Source organism: Pelodiscus sinensis, unplaced genomic scaffold (genome assembly GCF_049634645.1).
Source record: "Pelodiscus sinensis isolate JC-2024 unplaced genomic scaffold, ASM4963464v1 ctg96, whole genome shotgun sequence".
Taxonomy (NCBI): Eukaryota; Metazoa; Chordata; order Testudines; family Trionychidae; genus Pelodiscus; species Pelodiscus sinensis.
Genome location: NW_027465811.1, coordinates 359,370 through 384,676, shown reverse-complemented (window position 1 = coordinate 384,676; position 25,307 = coordinate 359,370). Strand labels below are relative to the sequence as shown.

At 51.6% G+C, this 25,307-nt stretch overlaps 1 long non-coding RNA gene across 1 annotated transcript; it reads right to left on the bottom strand.

Moving 5' to 3' along the window:
- Positions 1 to 9,826: 9,826 nt before the first annotated feature.
- LOC142823430 (uncharacterized) lies at positions 9,827 to 19,024 on the bottom strand. The gene is made up of 5 exons (XR_012898642.1): positions 15,725 to 19,024; positions 12,260 to 12,520; positions 11,731 to 11,852; positions 11,006 to 11,142; positions 9,827 to 10,472 (listed from the first exon to the last, which is right to left on the bottom strand). It is a non-coding gene; the product is annotated as an uncharacterized LOC142823430 (long non-coding RNA).
- Between the last annotated feature and the right edge of the window lie 6,283 nt (positions 19,025 to 25,307).

Sequence of the window (25,307 nt, the reverse complement as noted above, 5' to 3'; positions counted from 1 at the left end):
CAGCACCACTAGTAAAGGACAAAGGTAGCAATTACCTAGGAGCCATTCCATTTCAAATGTCCCATGGGCCCGAGACAGTGGAGGTAAACACAAAACCCCTCACCCCTTCCCACCCCACAAAACCCTGCCCCAACCCACACACCTCAAAAATCTCACCCAGAGCCAGACCCCTTACTTTTGCCCAAACCCGAGGCCCAGTCTGAGGAAACTGAATGTACGTGGAGGACAACTAGCAACAGACACAGGACAAATTGAGTGAGCATGAATTGGCCTGTTATTTTGAAATACCTCTGGGAAATAGTTGTGTCTAGACTGGCCACTTTTTCTGGAAAAATCAGCCACTTTACCAGAAAAACTTGCCAGCTGTCTATACTGGCCGCTTGAATTTCCACAAAAGCACTGACTTCCTACTGTAAGAAATCAGTGCTTCTTGCAGAAATACTATTCTGCTCCCTTTTGAGCAAAAGGGCCAGTGAAGACACCTCAGATTTGTTTTCCACAAAAGAGCCCCAAACACAAAAATGGCAATTGGGGCTTTTTTTTTTTTTTTTTTCAGAAAAGCGCATCTAGATTGGGACACATGCTTTTCCACAAAAGCACTTTTTGCGTAAAAGCATTCTTGCCAATCTAGATGTTCTGTTCTGAAAATGCCTTTAACGGAAAATGTTTCCATTAAAAGCATTTCCGGACAATCATGCCAGTCTAGACATAGCCTAAAGGTGCATCTAGACTGGCAAGATTTTGCGCAAAAGTGGCTGCTTTTGCACAAAATCTTGGCAGCTGTCTAAACTGGCTGCGAGAATTTGCACAAGAACACTGATGATCTACTATAAGATTGTCCATGTTCTTGCGCAAGAACAGTGATGCTCCCACTTGAGAAAAAGCCCTCTTGGGCCAATGTACACAGTCCAGACACAGCCTTAGAGAATTGTGCCCGCAATACCGCAAATGGCCACAGAATGTAACTCAGGAGGCGCTGCAGAATTATACGTGCATTACCTGCAATGACCACCCAGTGTCACTGTGGAGACGCTGCAGAATTATACCTGCATTACCGGCAATGACCACCGAGTGGCACTGTGGAGGCGCTACATAATTACATGTGCATTACCTGCAATGACCACCGAGCGTCACTGTGGAGACGCTGCAGAATTATACCTGCATTACCGGCAATGACCACCGAGTGGCACTGTGGAGGCGCTACATAATTACACGTGCATTACCTGCAATGACCACCGAGCGTCACTGTGGAGACGCTGCAGAATTATACGTGCATTACCGACAATGACCACCGAGCGTCACTGTGGAGGCGCTGCAGATTTATACGTGCATTACCGGCAATGACCACCGAGTGTCACTGTGGAGGCGCTGCAAAATTATACGTGCATTACCGGCAATGACCACCGAGTGTCACTGTGGAGGCGCTGCAGAATTATACGTGCATTACCGGCAATGACCACCGAGCGTCACTGTGGAGACGCTACAGAATTATACGTGCATTACCTGCAATGACCACCGAGCGGCACTGTGGAGGCGCTACAGAATTATACGTGCATTACCTGCAATGACCACCGAGTGGCACTGTGGAGGCGCTACAGAATTATACCTACATTACCTGCAATGACCACCGAGTGTCACTGTGGAAGCGCTACATAATTATACGTGCATTACCGCCGGTGACCACCGAGTGTCACTGTTGCTCTGCTAAGGGCAGGTATTTCGGAATGGGGCATTTCTACCCTAATAATATTTCCTGTTTTAAATTGACATGGATTCAGTGTATATGCTCAGATGATCTTATAAAAGATTGTTATTTCAATGTAAGGCTTGTGCTGTATAACAAAGTAAGTACTCCCCACAGTCACTCAAAATGGAGTCCCAGGAAGCACTGGGGAGTAACTAACAGCACGTCTATAAGATATCACTTTAGAAAAGTGGTAACGTGAGCATCCAGAGGAGAAGCCCGTTATTTTGAACGTATTTCAGAATAACAGGCTTCTTATTTTTTGTGACATGAGTTTGTTCCAGAATAATGCCATTGTTGAAATTGCCATTTCTAAATAGCAATATTGTGTATGCTCCACTGTCGCTATTTACAAATAGCTCCTTCCTAGGGCCATTAAAATAATTATGCTCTAATGTTTCCTGCGGCTCTAAATCAAGGTAGCACATCCACTTTAGGAAAGCCTGCCTCAGAGTAATTACAAGTCTTCTCTATTTTGAAATAGCATTTCCCCATTACATTTTGGCACGTTTTATTCTGAAATACTTGTTAAAGTATGTCTACACTACATTGACTCTTAGAATATGCTATGTAGCATGTCCTTACTAAGGGAGCCTACCTCTCACAAATTTTGATGCTTCCCTGATGTGGGAACACACTATTTTGAAAAATATTTTCAAATACTTTATGTGAAATAACCCCCAAAATACCTTAATTCCCCAGTGTGAACATAGCATTGCAGTGTAGCTGTAATGTTTGGCTATTTCCATATACCCAAGAATCCCAAAATATCAACCCCTCATCTTCACAGCAAACTTGGTTTTTTTGGATTCATTATTCCAAAGTCCCTGTAAATATCATTCTATGAGGCAAAAGGGACGTTTTCTTAGAGCACCTTATTTTGAAATTTGGTATCACATAGACAGCGCCAAATGATGAAATCATTTGTATAGCTCAAATTGTGTATCTTGAGTATCTTATCTCAATGCTATTTCAAAATGGCTTATTTCAAGTACTCTGTAGAACTCTGAGACTCTCTTTACCCCTCCTTCACCCTCAAATGTTCTCCCTCCACCCACTTTCCTCTCCCAGATTCTTTCCCCAGCCCCTCTCCAGCTACTTTGACCCCAAATAAAAAACACACCCACTTTGTTTCCAAAAAACAATGTCAGTTTTATTGTCTCTGCAGGGGAAGACGGGGAGGATTGAGAGAGGAAAGGCAAAGAGGGGCAAGACACAGGCCCCTAGTTGGGAGATCCTGGGGACCGTGTCACTGGGGTCCTTGTGAGAAACTTTCCCTCAGGGGCTCCCGGATGTGCACCCCCACCTGATGAGCGTGCTGGATGGCAGCTGTGCACAGCTGTTCAAAGAGCCTGCTGACCTGGCCTGCCTTTGCTCCCCCACCCCCCGCCCAGGAGGAACACCTCCCCCTTCAGATCACACATAGTGTAGAGCACAGAACACTGGCCACTACTTCAGGGAATGTTTCATTCCCCAACATCCAGCCAGGTGACAAGACATTTCAACCTATGGGGGCAGGAATACCTCAGTGGTTTGAGCATTGATCTGCTAAACCCAGGGTTGTGAATTCAATCCTTAAGAATGGGATTTGGAGCAAATCTGCCACGGATGGTACTTGGTCCTGCCACGAGGACAGGGGAGTGGATTCAATGACCTATCAAGGTCCCTTCCAGGTCTATGAGATAACTAAATATATGGAGTTATACCTAATATAAATAAATATATGGAGCTATACCTACCTCACCTTGAGACACCCAAAGGCACCCTCCACTACAGGGCAGGCCCGGCCAAGCCTGGAATTGAAGCAGTCCTTGCTAGGGTCAAGGTGTACGGTGTAAAGCTTCGTGAGCCAGGGCAACAGAATGTAGAACACATCCCCCACCCTGATGATGAGATCAGGGAATAAACTGCCTGCCTCCAGCTTCTGGAAGACTCTGGAGTCGCAGAAGATGCAAGCATCACGTGCCTTCCTCAACCAGCCTAAGAAAATGTCAATAAACTGCCCACGGTAGTTGAGAGGGCCTGGGGGACCATGGAGAAGTAACCTCGTGGTTTATATACATAGATGGCTGGTAGTCAGCGCTTGGGCAGGGATGTGGGTGCCATCAATAATATCACTGCCACACGGTTCCGTGTTGCTGAGGTGGATGACCCTGACCAGCTGGCTGGTGTCAATGGCCCGCATGTGACATAGTGCGGGTGCTGTCTACTTTGTAACCCCATGTTCCCTCCTGGCTGTGTTGCTATGTGTGATTCCCAATGAGTCACTCCTCATGTGTATTAGCCCCAGACACCTAAGTCTCAGCCTGAGCAGATAAGGCTGTTCCCAGACGGTGAGACAAAAGAAGATAGGCAGGGTCAGCAATCAGGCTGGGGGGTAGGGCCTGGGAGTTGAGTTGGTCTAAAACATCCTCACTCCACCTAGCCCAGCCGAGACTAAGAAAGGGGGTGAAGCCCCTTCCCCACAAGAGGACTAAGGCTGTCTGCCCTCGCTCCTGTGTTAACATCTCTCCTATGCTATGCTGTGTCGCTGAGAAGAAATAAACCCTTTAACTCTACTGGCTGGCCAAGAGACACATCTGGCTGGGGATGGGGACCCAGGGTCGGGGGCTCCCCGACACACCATCACACCGCACCACCTGTAGCAGGAGACCAACAAACAGAGAATCACTGGGGTGCCTGAGCCCCGTGCAGGACCCCCAGCCCACCCCTTCCCTGCCCACACATATCAGGAACCACCCCCTACGTAGCCTATCCCTGGCAGGGCTCTGTGAGGGTGGGACTGAAAAATTGCCTGGGAAAGCGGCTTCTCCACCACCCCCAACCACCCTTTCCCTAGGATTCCCCATTCCAACACTTCACACCCCTCTTCCAGGACCTTCGGAGAGCGCCACGCCTGCATGACGTGGGCCCTGACGGTCAACTTTTCCGCACCAACCTGATTCCCGACACATCGGTAGCTGTCCGGCATGGTGACCTTCCACACAGCAATGGTGACCCTCTTCTCCAGAGGGGAATGTGGGTCGCATGCGTGTGTCCCGTCGTGTGAGGGCAGGGGAGAGCCAGGAACACAGCTCCAGGAAGGTCTCCTTCCTCGTGCACAAATTCTGGAGCAGCTGTTGGTCATCCCAGAGCTCCATGTCGAGCCGGTCCCACCCGTCAGATCTAGTCTCCAGCGCAAGAAGCAGCGGTGCACAGCGTGGTGCAGCTGGAAGAGCTGCGCTCCCAGACAATCAGCTGGTGGTTACGTTCCTGCATGGCCAGGAGGGCAGCCTGTAGACACTGCAGCACGATAGCTAAGGGCCATTGAGTGCCCAGAGGCAGCTCTAGCTCCACGACTGGCAAGCTGAGGTGTCCGCAAGGGCAACCAGAGCAGTCAGAGCAAAGGCTTTGCTGTCCCTCCAGGGAAAGGAGAAGCACCCGAGAAATGGCTGTACCGGGGGCGGGGTCACTTTGCTACCTTCAGAGGGTCCCTTATCCCCCTTCTCTAACACAGGACCTAGGCCCATCCCTGAGGCAGATGGTGTGGGCAGAGGAGGGTGGGATCAAGCCCACCATTCTGTGCTCCCCAGACAAATCCCTGCCCTATCCCTGAGTTCACTGCAGATCCCACTCTGTCTCCCTGCCTTCGGTGGGTACCTTCTCCTGCCTTCCTAATGTGGGAGCCAGCTCCATCCCTGGGGAGGTCTATGTTGGCTATTTGGCCACTCCCAGGGTGGGTGGGATGGGCCCACAAGCCTGCCTTGCCAGGTGAAAGGGTCTCAGATAGCCTCAAGCAGCAGCTCCCAGAAGTAATTGCTGACCAGAAGCCCTGCCTGAAGTGGTTCTGAGTGGCCTTAAATGCAATTCTGCATCCAATCAGTGTGGAGCTTTAGTTGGTGATTTCAAAGTGCTTTTTGAAATACCCTTAGGATATGTTTACACTGCAGGCTTATGTCTTCACCGCAAGTTTCGTTCGGACAAAGCTATTCTGGAAGATATCTTCTGGAAAAGCTGATTTTGGAAATAAGCTCCCCTAATGTAGATGTGCTATCTCAGACTAATTTTGAGGCTTCCAGGGAGTGTGGACGCTCTATCTCAATTTAGCACCCCAGGATGCACTGGAAAGGACTAACTTTAGAATGAGGTGCTATTTTGACATAGCAGCAGTGGAGCATCCAGTCGCTCACCCGCTGCTGAAAAAGCTTTTTCAGAAGAGGCGTTTTTCCGACACTGGTACATCTCATTCCCTGAGGAATAAGCCCTGCATTGTTTCAATTTTCTTTTGAAATAACGCAATTGCTGTGTGGATGCTACTGTTGTTCTGCCAGAATAGTGTCCCTTATTCCAGAAAAATGGTACAGTGTAGACACACCCTTAGGATATGTCTACACTGCAGCACTAATTGGAACTAACTTAATTCGAATTAGTTAATTCAAACTAAGCTAATTCAAATGAGTGCATCTAGACCTAAAAACTAATTTGAATTAGCATTTTGCTAATTCGAAATAGCATATCCACATTGAGTGGACCCTGAACCAAAGTTAAGGCTGGCCAGAACCAGTGCCTGCACGGCATCAGGTTAGGACTTAGAGTGTGGAGCTCCTAGCCGAGGGTTGTGCTTAAAGGAACCCGACCCCCACCCCAGACAGACAGTTCTCAGGGTTCCCCACTTGCTTGTCTACCTCAATGAGGGACAGCAAAGCAGTCCTGTCTTGGAGGCACATCAAAGCACTTGGCCATCAGCCCAGCTGCACTTGCCACAGGCTGCCATCCAAGGGGATCAATTGGGAGGCTGTCAGGATCCAGGAGGCCCTGCAGGAGAGCTTCCACCCCGAGGAGCCCGCAGAGACACCCCAGCCCTCCCCATCGGGGGCTCATGCCCCATTCCTCCCTAACCTCCTTCCACTTACCCTTCCTGATGTAAAAAATAAATGACACATGTGTTGTTAAATAAAGAGAGTTTCTATTTTTGAAAACTGAGGGGTGGGGATTAACCTCTGGGGAGACTGAGGAGAGAGGGTGGGAGAGGGGAGGTGGAAACCTGGGAGGAGGGAGCTGGAAGGGGGAAGCCAGGGGAAGCAGGAGAAGGGGAAGTATAAAACTATGGTACACCATACCTTCAGTACTGTGTACAGATGTGGTCTCCTCACCTCAAAAAAGATATTTTGGCCTTGGAAAGGGTTCAGAAAAGGGCAACTACAATGATTAGCCTATCTTCATATGGGACCTGTTCCAAACCCCTAAAGAGACTAGGACTTTTCAGCTTAGAAAAGAGGAGACTGAGGGGGATATGACAGAGGTCTATAAAATCATGAGTGGTATGGAGAGGGTGAATAAAGAAAAGTTCTTCATTAGTTCTCATAATAGAAGGACTAGAGGACACCAAATGAAATGAATGCACAGCAGGCTTAAACCTAATGAAAGAAAGTTCTTCACACAGCACATAGTCAACCTGTGGAACTCCTTGCCGCAGGAGGCTGTGAAGGCTAGAACTATAACAGAGTTTAACGAGAAGTTAGATAAATTCAGGGAGGTTGGATCCATGGAGTAGGAACGGTGTCCCTGGCCTCTGTTTGTGGAAGGCTGGAGATGGATGGCACGAGACAAATCGTTTGGTCATTGTCTTAGGTCCATCCCTTCCAGGTACCTGGTGCTGTCCCCTGTAGGCAGACAAGCTACTTGGCTAGATGGACCTTTGGTCTGACCCAGTATGGCCGTTCTTATGTTCTAAACTCAGGGCCGGGAATCTCACTGGACCAACTTGATTTTCATGAAAACCTGCTCATGGGTTCACATGTGACCTTTGGTGGCCAGGCTGGCAGCTATCCTGCCCTAGATGGCCATATTCCTGTGCCTAGTGTGGAGATCATGGATGTTGGAGGCCTCCCCCCAAACCTCGATGAGATCCACGATCTCCGCACTAGATCAGGCAGGCGCCCACCTCTTTCAGCCCCAGGCAGGCTCCTGGGAGCCGTCGGCCTGGTTCTGGGAAGAGGCAGAGGGCTGGGTGGCAGCCGCTGGCTGGCTCGTGCTGTGCCAGGTGCAGGGTCTGCTGGCTGGGTGCTGGCAGGCTTGCAACTGGCACAAGCACTCTAGCCAGACCATGGCCTTTTAAGGGCTCCGGGGCCAGGAAGACAGCAGAAAAGTTTCCCTGGTTTCGCCCACAGTGGCCACCAGGGCAACCTGGGAAGGGCTAGCCTCCAACTAGTTCGAATTAAGTGGCTACACGGCCCTTAATTCAAACTACTTAATTCGAACTAGGTAAACCTCACTCTACGAGGAGTAACGCCTAGTTCGAATTAAGCGGTTTGTATGTATAGCCGCTATTAAAGTTAATTTCAACTAATGGCTGTTTGTTCAAATTAACTTTGTAGTGGAGACACACCCTTAGAGATTTGTGCCTGTCTATCAGCAAATGGCCACCAACGGTGAATCTAAACAACACGCCTTTTTCAACAGAGGCTTTTTCTAAAGTATTTTTCGAAAAAGCCTCTGTTGAAAAAGCTTCTAGATTGATTTTTTTGCTCCGCATCATGCTATCAGCTTTTTTGAAAAAGAGCGTCCAGACTGCCAGAGGCTCTTTCAAAAAAAAAAGGCACCCAGAAGTGCTTCTGGCAGGGTATGGGGGCAGCCTTTATTTCCAGGTGTTGCTGCCTGCCCTTTGCAGACGCGCGTGCTTAAAGGGATCCCCTGGACAGCCGCTGCTCTGCTCCTGCTTCTGGCTTGCCTACCTCCTGGAGGGAAAGCAAAGCTGCTGCAGTGCTTGCTCTGGTTGCCCTGCTTCCTCGGACACCACAGCAGTTTATTTTCAGGTTCAGGGTTTTTTTCTGCTTTTCACTGCGTTGGGGAGAATTCACAGACATTTGCGTCGGGTGGTCAGGCCGGGCACGCGATGCCCGCATCTTCCAGACCTCATACCTGTACCGCAGCCTGCAGGCTGGGTCATTCTTTCTGGAGTGAAACTATGCAGTCAGGGATGTGCAGATACCTACGTGCATTGTGGCTGACACGGCGAACCCCCTTATGACCTGGCTCATGAAGCCATTCACTGGACACCTCAATGCGAGCAGGGACCTCTTTAACTCTCACCTGAATCGGGCTCAATTGGAGGTGAAGGGCGCCTTTGGCCATCTGAAGGGCAGGTTTATATGCCTTCTCGCTCGGCGGGACATGGGGGAACACAACATCCCCGATGTGGTTGCTGCATGCTGTGTGCTGCACAACGTAGTGGAGAGAAAAGAGGAGGCCTTCCTCCCAGCATGAGGCTGCTGTGGAGGGGAGGCACTTTGAGCAGCCCCGGACAGCTGCCATCCGGCAAGCCCTCCAGCTGGGATTGCACATTCAGGAAGCCCTGAGGGAGCGATTCTCCCAAGGAGCCCAATGAGTTTCCCCACAGCCTTCCAAATGTGGGATTGCCCCATGCCTCCAGTGCCTTCCCCCCCCTCCCCGTCCAAAGCCCCTCCCAGCCCCACATTCACACTGAGAACAGAGACAGGCTGTGACAGACCGGGCCGGGTCTGGGCACAGCTGATGTCATCTGCTCTGGGCAAATTGCTCAAACTATGGGCTCCTTACAGTCCCCAGACTGGTGACCTTCCCAAACAGGCCACAAACCAGTCCCAAAAATAAATTGTTTGTTAACAAAGTAAAGTGCTTCCCTTACTGACTCTCACAGATGGGAAGGGGAATGTCAAGCTGGAAGGGAGGAGGGAGGCTCAGGGCTGAGGGTGCCACCTGGATGAAGAACCCCTGCCACCTTGGCTGCGGAGGCCGGCTTGGAGATGGCTGCGCGTGCTGGCTGGGCCTGGGCAGGAGGTGCGGCTGTACCTGAGTCTGGGATGGCAGCGGGTGAAGGGGGGCAGGGGGGTGACGGGAGGGGTGGGGGAGCTGGTGGGAGGGGGAGGGCAGGCTGAGCAGGAGGAGCAGGAACAGACACAGGACCGGGGAAGGCCATGGCCTCCCAGATAGCAGTGCGCTGTGTTGGGGAAATCTCGCTCCCCTGGGGTACAGAGTCCCCAGAAAGGTCCAAGGCTGGAGGTCAAAGCAGTGAGGCAGGAGAGAAATCCAAAAGGAAAATTTTATTATGCATGCAGGCTGACAGCTACGAGAGTGAGAGCAGCAGCAGCCCTGAGAGAGAGTTTCCAGGATCCTTTATACAGTATGTTCAGACAGTTTAGTTGTTGATTGTTTTCTTTAACATATTAAAGTCTCAGCAGAAGTACTCTGAGACGTTTCTGTTCACACCAGGTGTGCTAGAAGTAAGTTTTACAGAACAAAGGCACATGAGAACCTGAGTGAGGAGTCTACAAGGCAAACTGTGACAAAGATAACAGTTTACATAACAATTTGTGACAGACTAGGAGTCTCGTGAAGTTGAGATACGCATTGTAAGGGTCTTGATTAGAGTTAAGATGATTTCTCTCTGTTACAGGGAGAGAGGCCTGGAAAACTTTTAACCCTTACAGCAGTTTTCTGTTAGAGAGTTTTGATTTCCTGCACAGTCCCTCCTTAGACACAACTGGAGTTATTTGATTTTTTCCCACAGCTGCTGCACAAACTCATCCAGCAAGCGACTGCGCCGCTCTGTCTCTGCCTGCATCCTCTGATTACATGTCTCCTGCATCCCTCGCAGGGCCGAGATGTGCTGCCGCACCAGGTCCAAATACTTGCACCAGTGCCGCTGGGTTCCCTGCAGCCGTCTGGGAGGTGGGAGAGGTGTGGCCCCCCACCCTCCTGGACAGCTGGGCTGGATGTGGAGGACAAGAGAGAAAAGTCATCAGTCATGCATGCTCACACTTTCCCTGAGAGACAGCAGTCACCTGAGCAGTCCTCAGCAGTCAGTGCCTGTCCTCTAGGATCAGCGGATGCTCATGTGGTCACAGCAAGGAGTGGTATGCCCTGAGCAGCAGCCACGGCCTCCCTGAAGCCCAGACAGTGTGCAGGCCACCATCCTGCCCCCCTCCCCCCACCCCATGGCCAAGCAGCACAGACAAGTGCCAGGCCACAGCTGGGGTTCCCGCAGGTTGCTAAGAAGCCTGAAGCTGTGTGGCAATTCCCAGGGTCCCAAACCCCTGCCTGTACCTGGCATCAGTGTCTGTAGGAGCAGGTGGTTCCTCGCAGCCATGCAGCTGCAGGGGTAGGACAGCCCTCCCTGAGGTCAGTCGTGTGTGTACCCCCCTCCCCCCAGGATGTGATCAGCATGACATGTCACAGTACTGCACCATCCACTTTGCTCCCGCCTCCCCTGCCCTGTGTGTGTTGGACCCTCACAGCACTCACCTGATGTTCCCTCCCCGGTGCCCAAAGTTGTCTGGGCAGGAACAATAGAGATGAAAGCTCTGGCAGGAGTGTCCACCAGGGCTTCTACCTAGAGGCCTTTATTTTCGACCAAAAATCTTCCCCGCATCCACACTTCCCTTTTTTTGACAGATGTCCGTCAAAAATAGTGTTATTCCTCGTAGAACGTAAAATGAGATTTACTGCTGTCAACAAAACTGCCGCATTCTGTTGATTTACTGTCGACAGAACGCAGCGGCCGTCTAGACGCACATAAAGATTTTTTGAACAATCCCTGTAGTCTAGACACACCCCGAGTGTCACAGTTGCTGCATTACAGAATTGTGCATGCATTGCCAAAAGTGGCCATCGAGTGTCAATGCTCTGTTGCGGCACTTTTACACTAGGCAGTTAGGAGTTATGAAATAACAAACTAATGACTCCTGTTTGTGATGAGGAATAACCCTGATGTAGAAATTGTTATTTTGAAATGTCTTCAGTATATATGCTCAGCTGTTCTTATTTAGAAATAACTACTCCCCAGAGTCATTCAAAGTAATTACTCCCCAGTGCTTCCTCAGACTCTAAATCAATGTAGTACGTCAACATTAGGGGAGCCTGACTCAGACTAATTTCAAGGCTTCCCTGTAGTTTGGATGTTCTATTTCAAAGTAGTTAGCTTATTCTGACATAAGTGTGTAGCGTAGACATTATTCAAAATAACATACCTTGAATCTTTTAAACTGCCAAACTCATTGCACTAGCTGGCTTCCAGCCCTAGTGATGGGCTCAAGGCTTTAGTCTCTGCCACAAGTCAGCCATTCTTTCATGAATCCAATGCCACTGACAACTGAAAAGAGAATGAGAGGAGACTTGTAAACTCAACCACCACTACTGGTCAAAACACAGACATAAACATGTGCATCACCTAACTGCTGGTCACTGGAGACCCCTTCTTTATTCCTCTCCAGCCTATCCAGGTCCTAAAATGCTCATAATTTATAAGAAACTATGACCATCTCCACTTTACCACACCCTCAGTCCACTATACCCACACCCTGCCCAGAATACTCTGGTCCTCTGAGGGACGTGATGATTGAGCAAGCAACTGGAGAACAATGTGATGATGTCCAGTGATTACACGGACAGATGCTCTGTACTTTGTCGTCCCTCCCTCCCTCCACATCGCTGTATTTGAAGGGCAGCGACCCACGTGCAGCTACTTACAGACAGGAAAGGACAATCCCAGACAATTACCAGCCACGGGCAGAGCTCTGCCTTCCCCAGGATCTGTCCCATGGAAATCACAAGCATCTCTCTGCTCGCAAGGAGGCACCTCGCTGCACAGACACTGGCTGAAGATAATTTCACAAAACATACACCAGCTCCTACACCATCACGACAGACCTCCACAGCTCCACTGTCAATAGGAACAACAGGTGACTCAGACTCACTTCAGGCAGATGCCCCTCATCTAGCTGAATGTCCAGAGTGGCTCCGATTGCCTACAGCAGGCCTCTGCAAGAACAGCAAATAACCCATGGAAGAAGTATCACTGCCAAAAATGCTACAGCTGCATGAGACCATCCAGTACCTGCCTCTCTCTCCAACCCTTTCTACAACACAGCTGTTCCGCTACAAGATACGGACTGAACACTGACGGGTCAGTTGGCTGTAGCTCCCCGCTGACATCAGGATTATGCCAAGACACCCGCTCATCTTCCATGCGCTCGAGTCCAAGCCAGTAAAAATGGAAACACACCTCACATGCCGCTTCCTCTCTTTTTTCTGTTGTGTTGGCTAACACGGATTCATATGCCCTTGTGTTGCCCAAACGTCCAGTTTTGTGAGACCCCTTTTTAACTCATTCCTACCAGCTTTGGATTAGGGATGTTAAAGACAAGTCTATCCCCATAAGCAAATGCTTATGGGATAGTTGTCTGTTGACTAGTCAGCTAGTCAATTCCCCACACCTTGCTGCCTCTCTGAGATTGAAGTACTCCTTCCCCCCCGCCCCAGCTTTCTAAGTGGCAGCACTGCATGGCTGAGCTACAGATCAGCTGTGCGGCAGCTGCCCCTTTGAAAAGCCAGCTCCACACATTTAAAGTGGCAGCCATGGAACCCGGGGTCAGCTGATCCCCAGCTCTGCGTGGCATTTCCCCAGCTGGCCCCAGGTTCCACACAGCATGACCTGGGGCTCCTCATGGCATGCAGCACGGCATGGAGCCTGGGGTCAGTGAGGGACTCAGAGTCCCCAGCTGAACCCAAGCTCTATTACTTTGAAATGTACAACAGTCCCTGCTGGACTCTTGTACTTTTCAAAGGAGGAATGGGGAAGTGCCTATCGACTTTGATTTAGTCACTATTTATCCCTTTAGTCTCTCCTTTTTCAAGAACATATGTGAGACGTTTAATAGCAGTGGTCCAAATGCAGATCCCAAAAGCATAACACTCATTCCTACTCTCCCCGTCATAGCCACCAGGCTGCTGGTCAGTCCTCGTGGTTAAGGGGTTATCCTAGCCAGATATTTGGTCAGCCAATAACAATGCAGTTAGGGATTTCAAACTGGGAACAAAGGAATTTTTAACTTTTTCCTCCTCTGTCTGAGGCAGAGTGGATTCTTCCAGGTAACAGGGAGCTTCGAGGCTGTCTCGCTCTCCCTAAGAAAAGTCTTTTCACAATATGTAAGTAGGGCAAAGTTTAATTAATCTATCAGGTTTTTAATTGTTTTAACATCAATTTGAAATTCCCAAACCATAAAAGTGGTTTTTTTTCTCTTTTGTAATGAAGCTTTCTAACCCACAGAATTGTCTCTGGCTACGTCTAGACTGGCATGATTTTCCGGAAATGGTTTTAACGTAAAACTGTTCCGTTAAAAGCATTTTCGGAAAAGAGCATCTAGATTGGCACGGACGCTTTTCCGCAAAAGCATTTTTTGCGGAAAAGCATCCGTGCCAATCTAGACGTGCTTTTCCGCAAAAAAGCCCTGATCGCCATTTTCGCAATCAGGGCTTTTTTTGCGGAAAATAAACCTGACCTGTCTATACTGGCCCTTTTGCGCAAAAGTTTTGCACAAAAGGACTTTTGCCCGAATGAGAGCAGCATAGTTTTCCACAAGAACACTGACAATCTTACATGAAATAGTCAGTGCTTTTCCGGAAAAGCAAGCAGCCACTGTAGACAGCTGGCAAGTTATTCCGGAAAAGCGGCTGATTTTCCAGAATAAGTAGCCAGTATAGACACAGCCTCTGAGTATACAAATTGGTGGCCCTTACCATCTAGCCACCTTAACTATACTTGCAACGGCAGTATTGTTTTGATAATAAAAAGTTTGTTTTCTTTTCTAATTAACCTGCTATAGGTTTATTTTGGTGTCCTAGTTTTATCTGTAAACTCTCTGTCTGTCTGACTGTCTGGGAGTCACCTAGCACAGACTGCAGCTTGTTTTTCTCTCTTCTTTTTCAAGCTCTGAGGGGAAAAAGAGCTTCAGGTACCCCTGAGGTTTTAGGGAGGAGGTTTCCCAAGTGATCTCATCCCTAGTTTTCTTGGACTACTTGGGTGATGGCAGTGGATATTCCCTAAAATTTCGGTTTTAGGATTTTGGGGGAAAGTTTTTGTACCAAAGCCTGGAGAGATCAGGTTTTGGGGTACTTTTGCAGACCCCTGCTCCTGCATTTGTTGTGCCAAAGTGGGTTACTCCCCCCCGTCTTTTACAGGGAGTACCCAGCAATGTTTTTATGAGGATCTAACAATACTTCAACTGCTTGAATGTCCGTCCATTGTTATAAAGAACGAGAGGGGCAGGGTGATTTAAGCATAATAAAGTCCATGCCCCAAAGGCAAAGCCGCATCAGCTCAAACTCTGTTGCATTTAAGAACTGCCTCTGGAGTTAGGACATGGGCTTTAAGCACACCTCATGTATGAAATACAGGGTTTCAAACTCAGGAGGGGGGCTACTGCCCTCCTACCCCATTTCTCTACCCAATTCTACACCCATAGGACCAAGGGCACCTACCCCCCTCAAACAATGGTGCCCTTGGCCCTATGGGTGGAGAAAGGGCAGGGTTAGGAGTGCACATTGCCATGGGCTGGCGGTGTTAAAAGGAAGAGAAAGGAGGGTTGAGAGATCCACTGGATGGACGGGTGGACTGGAAGGATCAAGAGCGTGTTGGGCTGGGGGCCATTAGTGAGGAAGAGGAGGGTGGATGAGGGGGTCCTTATCTGTTGAAAGATGAATGAGGAGAAGGTACGGTGAGGGTTGAGGTGAGCTGGGAAGGTGGCTGTGACGGACCGGGCCAGGTCTTGGCACAGCTGACGGCGTCCGCTCAGGGCAAATTGCTCAAAACTCGGGGCTCCTTACAGCCCCAGACTGGAAGCCTTTCCCAAATACGCCATAAACCGATCACACTGAGTGCTTTAGCGGCCAATCTGGACAGCCAGAAGCCTCAGGAGCAAAACCCCTCAGACACCCCAGCTCTCCCTGTGCCACAATTAGCCCCGGGCCTGCACACAGGTGAGGGGGTTGTAGAACCCAATCTCACCTTCCCCGAACGGGTCTTTCCGGTCCCAAAGAACCAGCCACAAATCCCCGGACAGTTTACACTTTGGATCTTACCCACAAGATCACGCTGGGCCAATCCTTTAGAATCTAAAATCTAAAGGTTTATTAATAGAAGAAAAGCAAAGCATGAGAGTAAGGTTGTTAAGGAGAATACATTACATGCACCAGTCACCAAGTTCTCGATGCAGGCTCTCAGGAGAGATGTTATAACTGCTATCTTAAAGGTCTCTGGTGTTCATCCTATGTCAGAATGGGTCAGCAATCCTCCTCGGCTCTCTGTTCCTTGCAAGGCTGCATCTAGGATCAGTAGCAGAATTGAAGACAAGATGGAGTCCGCCTCATGGCACTTGTATATCTCCCCGGTACCTTCCAAGTGGAGCAGGTCACATGGTCGAATGACTTAGCTGTTTCATATGTCAGGAGCCATTTTGCCCTGGCTGGGTTGCATGTTCCCAGACACAGTCCTCAGGTGTGTATTGGGCACCTTGAGAGCCATTATCCCTGGACCAGTGCTAATTAGCATACTCATTCAACGGACAATCCTCCTTTACAACAGGCAGTGCACGCCAATATCAGCACATACTCCATATTCATAACTCCACATACAGATATCATACAAGTACATGAGTAGCATATACAGAATCAGTAGAACATGACTTTCATTTGACATCTCGCATGGCCCCCTTTGTATAGACTTTGGGGCAAACACCTCCCCGCAATTGGTGCAGCACTGATCTGGCTGCTCCCCTTAAAATCCAGTAACATGACACCCAGACAAAAGACCAGACTCTCTGCTTTCCTCTTCCTTTGAGGCCACTCCCAACCACCCACTGCTCGGACTTAAGGACAAAAGCAATTGTGTAACTGTTTAACTTCAAAAAGATCTCACCAAATATAATGATTGCGCAACAAAATAGCAAATGAAATTTGATGTGGATAAGTATAAAGTAACACACATTGGAAAAAAATAACCCCAACTATACATACCATATGATGAGGGCTAATTTAGCTACAACTAATCAGGAAAGATATCTTGGAGTTATCGTGGATATTTCTCTGAAAATGCACTATACGGTCAAAAAAGCACATAGGATGCTAGTAATTATTTAAAAAGGGATAAAAAATAAGATGAAAAATATCTTAATGCCCCTATATAAAACTTCTATACACAGTGTTCAAGATGTAGGCATACTATATGTGGTCTCCTCACCTCAAAAAAGATACTGTACTTTGGCATTAGAAAAGGTTCAGAAAAGGGCAACTACAATGATTAGGGGTTTCGAGCACGTCCCATATGAAGAGAGGCTAAAGAGACTAGGACTTTTCAGCTTAGAAAGGAGGAGACTGAGGGGGATATGACAGAGGTCTATAAAATCATGAGTGGTGGGAGAAGGTGAATATAGAAAACTTCTTTACTTGTTCCCATAATATAAGAACTAGAGGACACCAAATGAAATTAATGGGTAGGAGGCTTAAACCTAATGAAAGAAAGTTCTTCACACAGCGCACAGTCAACGTGTGGAACTCCTTGCCACAGGATGCTGTGAAGGCTAGGACTATAACAGAGTTTTAAAAAAAACTAGATAAATTCATGAAGGTTACGTCCATAAAAGGCTATTAGCCTGGGGGTAAGAAGAAATGATGCCCCTGGCCTCTGTTTGTCAAAGGCTGGAGATGGATGGCAGGAGACAAATTGCTTTATCATTGTCTTCAGTCCACCCCCTCTGGGGCACCTGGCACTGGCCACTGTTGGCAGACAGGCTACTGGGCTAGATGGCCCTTTGGTCGGACCCAGTATAGCCATTCTTATGTTCTTATCAGTATCAGAAGTGCACCGATGGATACGGAGCACGTAGCTCCGCGGGATCTGGTGCTTCTGGGGCGATGACTTAAAAGCCAGCTCCCCACGCGCACAGGCTCTCACCTCTCCCGAGCCCTTGCGGACTCTGTATTAGAGACAGCAAGGGGGAGGGAAGTGTGTGTAGTTGTCAAGATTAACCGATAAGCCCAGGCTTATCAGTTAATCGTATACACGACTATACGCTAATATCCCATTCACCGACTGTCACTGTTAGCATTTCTGTAACGGAGTAAGTGCACTGCCGGGAGCAGGTACACCTTGAGAGGCCTCCAAGCTTACCCAGTACATGGAGAGACCTTTTCTCAAAGGCCCAGCTTCTGATGGGTTTGGTCCTCCTTCTGGGATGCCAGCGGATGTGCTGGGATTTCACTGAGACTACTTGCTCCACTAGCCTTGCCTGCTTCTCCCTGTTTTGCTGACTTAGGCTCTCTGGCCTCTAGGAGCCCACGCAGGTTGGGACACACCAAGTGTAGAAACACAGAGTCTGCAAACAGCTCTCTACGGTAAGGCTTAGCTAGAAAATCGTCCAGCACTCAATTGCACTTCCCCTCCAGAAAGTACACCCAAAATAATATTATCTGACGCGGGAGAGAAATCACTACAATGCAAGCTCATACGTTTGCCCATCCCCTCAATGAGGAGTAACATACGCACAATTTCTCCCGCTCCCCTCCTGCTGTTAGATTTTAATAAAACAAATGTAGTTTGTGTAATTTCTAACTTTTACAGTTGAGAGATTGCTGTCGTTTATCAAAACAAAATAAAGCACGCATACCGTGTATGGGTGTAGGCATGGATGGAGGAAGGGCAGCATTAGGAATGCAGGTTGCCATGGGATGTGGGTGTAGAAAGGAAGAGAAGGGGGCTGGGACCCAATTGATGGGAGGATGGACTGGAAGGGTCTGGAGTGTGGCATGGCTTGGGATGGGGGGTTGTTGAGAAGGAAGAGGAGAGTGGTTGAGGAAGTCCTTACATGCTAAAGGAGGGCTGGGGGGAAGGTAGTGATGGCAGGCACGATGGGAGTGGGGAAGGAGGAACTGTGCGTTAGGAAGGGCAGAAATGGGGGTTAAGGGTCCTATAAATGGGGAAAATATAGGAATAGGGATAGAGTGTGGGATGGGGAGTGTCCTAAGCAGGAAAAACAGGGGCTCCTGGAAACATGAATGGAGGTATGCTCTGGGGGTGCAGGTTCCTCTGAGTCTCTGAAGAGAAGAAGGGAAACTGAAGGACACCAGGAATAGGGGGTATGGGCTAGCAAAGAGCACTGGTAGGCATGCAGGTTGTGTGAGGGGGAAGTTTAAATGTCCTGCGGGAGTGGAACTTCCGCTCGGACTCGCTGTCTAAGCAAACGTGACTTCCCTTCCTATACCCGAGTGGGCCGTAAGCCGAGAGATTTCCAGACCCGACACTTATCTCCCGGTCAGCGATGGCTGCTCCCCTCCCCCAGCCAGACGGTTCTCGCCTCGCTTCGACCAAGCTCCCGAGCTCGCTGTTCTCTTTTCCGTTCCATCCCCAGACGGGAGGACACCGGGAGGGTTGACTTCTTATCGCTCGCTACCGAACACAGCAGAGGGGAAAAAACAAACAAACAACTTAGCTTTTCAGTCCGCAAGGACGCGGCATTGCTTCTCCTCCCACCATCGCACCGCTGCCTCCCACCATCGGCCACCCCCTCCCGCTGCCACTCCAGGAACGTGGAGAGAACGGAGGCCTTGAATATCTATCCACGCTCTGTTGAACTGCCTATGCCCCTTCACCAGTCCCCAAGCCACCAGGCTCCGTGACCCAGCAGGAAGCTCTCTGCCTCAGAAGAAACATACTGCCAGGACGCTTGAAGATTTCAAAGCACGCACCTCTTACTCACACAGAGCCATGGGAAGGCCGAACGTTGAGGACCCTTCACGTGTTCCGAGAATCACGTCCAAGCAGCTCAAGTACATCTCGGACGATTTATTCTCCGCATACGGCCACGCACTGATTCCTCTGCAAGAGTGGCCAAAAAAGCCCAGCGTTAGCTCTCACTCACTAAGGCCTGTGGCTGTGGGAATTCTATCCTTTAGCCCTTTCCCCCCCTCTCGCCTATGTATCGGGTCCTCTACAAGAACACTGAGTCAGTCAGCCATGACGCACCACCGCTCTCCCTTGCGCGACTTGCGAACCTGCAGAATTCCCGTTGGCTCCTGAGCCCTTAACCCTTGGAGATGCTCACCTGGAATGCCTGCAAGTGTGCTGTACAAGGACACGGCAGAAGCAGAGCAAGGACAAAGACACAGACAGAAACAGACAGACAGAACGTATTGGCCAATACTAGAGAGCAACAAGAGAGAAACACATAAGAGGCAGTCAGAAACCTTACCACCTTGCATCTTCCTCCTCCAGCCAAGCGTCTGCTGAGAAGGACACCGTGTTCCAGAGAAACCAGCACCCCTGACAAACGGGAGCCCTGTTTCTCCCACTACCAAGGAAGCACCTCGGGAACCTCCGCTCGGACTCGCTGTCTAAGCAAACGTGACTTCCCTTCCTAGACCCGAGTGGGCCGTAAGCCGAGAGATTTCCAGACCTGACACTTATCTCCGTGACAGTGACGGCTGCTCCGCTCCCAGCCGCACGGTTCTCTCCTCGCTTCGACCAAGTTCCAGAGCTCGCTGTTCTCGTTTCTGTTCCGTCCCCAGACGGGAGGACACCGGGAGGGTTGACTTCCTATCGCTCGCTACCCAACCCAGCAAAGGGGGAAATCAAACCAAGCAACTTACTTTTCAGTCTCTCTGTACCAGGGAAACCAGTACACCTGACAACGTAAAAGGGAATACGTTGGCATCTCAGTCCGTAATGTCGCGTAACCTCTTCTCACATCTAAATTATGCTGCTGTCTTCCACCCTCCCACTCCGCCTCTCCCTGGCACTGCAGAAATACCAGTGGAGAAGAGCGCTTTGAGCCCACATCCAAATAGTCTCCTTACAGAGCATACCCAGCAGAATTCTTCGTACCCAAAAGGAAGCTCATGGCCTGTGATGAAACCGACTGCTAGTTGTCCCCTACTTTTTTGAAGGCTCCCAAGACCATGTCTGTGGAGATGTTCACCCAGCAGACCTGCCCATGTCCTGTGGATGGAGACAGCAGCACTGTGAAGAATAGAGTCTCAAAGGGGCTGATCAGTGGAGAAGTTCATTTCCTATTTTGGTCTCTACGTGGGCGCATCTAGACTAGCAAGATTTTGCGCAAAAGCGGCCGCTTGTGCAAAAACTTCCCAGCTGTCTACACTGGCCACTTGAATTTGCACAAGAGCACTGACGTTCTAATGGAAGAATTCAGTCCTTCTTGCATAAACACTTTGACGCTCCCGCTCAGGGATAAGCCCTCTTGCGCAGGAATACTCGCACAAGAAGGCCAGTGTAGACAGGCACCGTCATTTTTTCTGCAAGAAAGCCCCGATGGCTAAAATGGCTATCGGAGCTTTCTTGCGCAAAAGCGCGTCTATGCTGCGCACGGGTGCTCTTGCGTAAAAGCACTTTTTGTGCAAAAGCATCCCTGCCAATCTAGATGCTCTTTTGCGGAAATACTTTTAACGGAAGAACTTTTCCGTTAAAAGTATTTCACAAAATCATGCCAGTCTAGACGCAGCCCCTAAGTGTGACTGTCTTGAATACTTGGTATTGGGGGCTGCACTGTGGAGGGGAGAGGTCTGAGGATCCCAGGGACACTGACAGTTTGGGGGATTTAGAAGCCCCAGAATTGAAGAATAGCATGGAGGAGTGTTTGAGGGCCCTTGGTTGGCGGGCAAAGTCAACTCAGCAAGTTCATGGGGAACAATAATTGGAATTGGGGAGAGCTGGGGCTTAAGGGATCCCATGAATGGAGGGAGAGCCGGTGTGGGGAGCAGATTAGGGAAGGATATGGCAGGCTGCCAGTGTTGGGAAGAAGGAGGACTGAGGGGGTAGGAGTGCAACTTGAGGGCGCGGACGAAGGAATAACAGAGGCTGACAGGTTTCAGGCCTGGCGAGACAGGGGTGTGTGGGTTGGGAAGGAAGGAAGAAGGGAGGCTGGAAGGTCGCAGACCTGGCGCGACAGGGGTGTGCGAGGAGGGTGTGTGGGTTGGGAAGGAAGCCAACAGGGAGGTGAGAGGTCCCACGTACGGGGGATGGGAAGGAATAGGGCGCAGGTCGGGGTGAGCTTGGGGGTGTTGCAGGGAGCAAAATGGGGGACCGATAGACCCCATGAATGGAGAAAGGGGCTAGAGGGGACATGTTGGTTTGGGCGTTGTGGAGAGGAAGGAAAGCGAGGGACCCGAAGGATAAAATATGGTTGAAGCGAGGGAGAGCACTCATGGGGGATAAGATTGGCTTGGGAGTGTTGTAATGCACTGGGGAAGTGAGGGAAGGGAGGTGCCAGTTCGGCTGCAGCACAGATAATGGGGGGGGCAGGTTAGGCTGCAGTAGGAGGAGTGGGGGTGCTGTTGGACTGGGGGTGTGATGGATTGGGGGTGGAGTGAAAGGGGGTGTGGGAAGCACTGGGGGCAGAGGAAGAGGGGCAGGTCGGGCTAGGGATGCAGGTTGGACTGGGAAGCGGGGGAATGGGGGTGTATGTTGGTCTAGGGGTGCTGAATGGAGTGGAGAGTGAGAAGAATGGGGGTGCAGGTTGGGTTGAGGTGTAGAGTGCACAGGGAGGGTGCAGGTTGAGCTAAGGATATTGAATAAACTGGGGGTAGGGTAACGGGGGTGCAGGCTGGGCAGGGGGGTATTGAATGGACTGGGGAAGAGGGGTGCAGGTTGCGCTGGGAGTGTTGAAAGGACTGGGGGAGGGGGTGCAGATTGGGTGGCGGGTGTAGAATGGACTGGAGGGCAGGGGAGGGGGGGTTCAGCATGCACTGGAGTGGGGGGTGTAGAATGGCCTGGGGGCCGGGGGAGGGGCTTGCAGGTTGAGAGGGGGGTGTTGAAAGGACTGGGGGGGGGTAACAGGGGCAGGTTGGGTGGGGGGTGTAGAATGGCCTGGGGGGAGTAACAGGGGCAGGTTGGGTGGGGGGTGTAGAATGGCCTGGGGGGGTAACAGGGGCAGGTTGGTTGGGGGGTGTAGAATGGCCTGGGGGGGGTAACAGGGGCAGGTTGGGTGGCGGTGTAGAATGGCCTGGGGGGGTAACAGGTGCAGGTTGGGTGGGGGGTGTAGAATGGCCTGGGGGCGGTAACAGGTGCAGGTTGGGTGAGGGGGTGTAGAATGGCCGGGGGGGGTAACAGGTGCAGGTTGGGTGAGGGGGGTGTAGAATGGCCTGGGGGGGTAACAGGTGCAGGTTGGGTGGGGGGTGTAGAATGGCCTGGGGGCGGTAACAGGTGCAGGTTGGGGGGGGTGTAGAATGGCCTGGGGGGGTAACAGGTGCAGGTTGGGTGGGGGGTGTAGAATGGCCTGGGGGGGTAACAGGTGCAGGTTGGGTGGGGGGTGTAGAATGGCCTGGGGGCGGTAACAGGTGCAGGTTGGGGGGGGGTGTAGAATGGCCTGGGGGGGTAACAGGTGCAGGTTGGGTGGGGGGTGTAGAATGGCCTGGGGGGGTAACAGGTGCAGGTTGGGTGGGGGGGTGTAGAATGGCCTGGGGGGGTAACAGGTGCAGGTTGGGTGGGGGGTGTAGAATGGAGCAGTTGATGCAGGTCGGGTGGAAGGTGGGGGAGGGGGATGCAGCTCGGGGGGGGGGGGGCTGTGCAGAGCAGGGGGGGGGCTGAGGATCGCGGGGCGGGGGCAGACAGGGGCGGGGCCTGAGTAGCGCTGCGGGGGCGCCCTACGATGCAGTTGGGGGCGGGGAGAGGCTGGAACACGCTGGGCGTGGCTATGACGGCCGGGGCGGGAGGGGCGTGGCTATGATTGGGGCGGGGCGCACTGAGACACGCCCCGGGAGGCCGCACTGTGGGAACTACAACTCCCAGGATGCATCGCTCACGCTGGGCGTAACACCGCGCGAGACCAACCCCTGGATCAGCGGCTGGATTGTGATGTCACTTCCGCTGCTCCCGCCCAATCGAACAGCCCATGGGAGCTGCGGATTGGGGCACGGAACGTTTCCCACAAGCCACCGCGGCTACTTTCCCTGCTCCCCTCGCCCCCCCCCCGCCTCAGAGACCGCCCCCCCCAAACTGCCCAGCCGGCTTGTCCTGTGGCGTCAGGACCTGCCAACCCCCCATTCTGCCCCCCCAGCCCCCCACTCTGCCCCCCCACCAAACCCCCTGTAGTCTGCCCCCCAACCCCCCACTCTGCCCCCCACCAAACCTCCCTGTAGTCTGCCCCCCAACCCCCCCACTCTTCCCGCCCACCAAACCTCCCTGTAGTCTGCCCCCCAACCCCCCACTCTGCCCCCCCGCACTCTACTCCACCCCAACCCCCCGCAGTCTACTCCAGCACCACTAAACCCCCCCACTCTGCCCCCCTCCAAACCCCCCTGTAGTCTGCCCCCCAACCCCCCACTCTGCCCCCCCTGCACTCTACTCCACCCCAACCCCCCCTGCAGTCTACTCCAGCACCACCAAACCCCCCCACTCTGCTCCCCCACCAAACTCTTCATTCAGTCTGCTCCTCCCCAACCCCCCACTCTGCTCCTCCCTACCCCCAGCAGTCAGCTCCCCCCACCAAATACCCCCCCACACACACACCCAACTGCCCAGCGGGCTTGTGTGGGACAGGCAGATGCTGCTGCTGCCTTACAAAGTGCAGCGGGGCAGCGTGAGGCAGGTTGGGGGGGGGGGGGCTGCCTCGGCTGCGTCCGGTTTGAAAACACTGATGCTGTGTCTGCACTGGCGCCATCTCGCGCCAAAGCGGCCGCTCTTGCGCGGAAACTTGCTGCCTGTCTACACTGGCCGTGTGTGCTTGCGCAAGGAAACTGACCTTCTCCTGTGTACAACCAGGGCTCCTGGCGCAAGAACTAGGATGCTCCTGCTCAGAAAGAAGCCTCTTGCGCAAGAGCCCTTCCGGCACAGGCCAGTGCGGACAGGTAACAGGAATTTCTTGCGCAAGAAAGGCCGACGGTTAAAACGGCCATCGGAGTTTATTGCGCAAGAGAGCGTCCACACTGGCACGGATGCTCTTGCGTAAAAGCACATGCCAGTGCAGACGCTCTCTCAGAATCCTAGAACCACAGAGCTGGAAGAGACCTCAGAAGGTCAAGTCCAGCCCGCTGCGCTAGGCAGGACCAATCCCAACTAAATCAACCCGGCCAGGGCTGTGTCAAGCCGACACTTAAACACCTCTAGGAATGGAGACTCCACTGCCTCCCTAGGGAACCCATCCCAGTGTTTCCCCACCCGCCTAGGGAAATAGTTTTTCCTAATATCCAACCTGGACCTCTCCCACCGCAACTTGAGACCTTTGCTCCTTGTTCTGCCATCTGTCACCACTGAGAACAGCTTTTCTGCAGCCTCTTTGGAACCTCGCTTCAGGAAGTTGAAGGCTGCTCTCAAATCCCCCCCAATCGACTCCGAGCCCTGTTCCCGGGGGGCGCGATTGGAGCACGTACCTGGACACCTTCCGGTCATGGTTCCCAGTCGGTTGCTGTCAGGCCGTGGACCGAGCAAACGTCACTTCCGGTCCGTGGGACGGGGCGCGGGCGTCCACCGCGCCACACGTGCCGGCACGACGCTACATTGTGAGAGCTCACAGCGCCCACGTGACTGCTGTTTGTTGCCCCGCGAGGGATGTGAGACGCACAGCTCCTGCCTCGTGCCAGAACGCGCCAAGGAGTTACAATCTCTCCGCCCACATCAGTGCATCATGGGAGACCGAGTGGGGTTGCCAGGTGTGAACTGTCAAAACAAGAGACCCCCCTGAGAGGGCGCGTGTCCATCTCAGTGTCTGCCAGCTCCCGCTGCAGTCACGGGTGGGGCCCTGAGCCCGAGTCCCTGTCCCGCCTG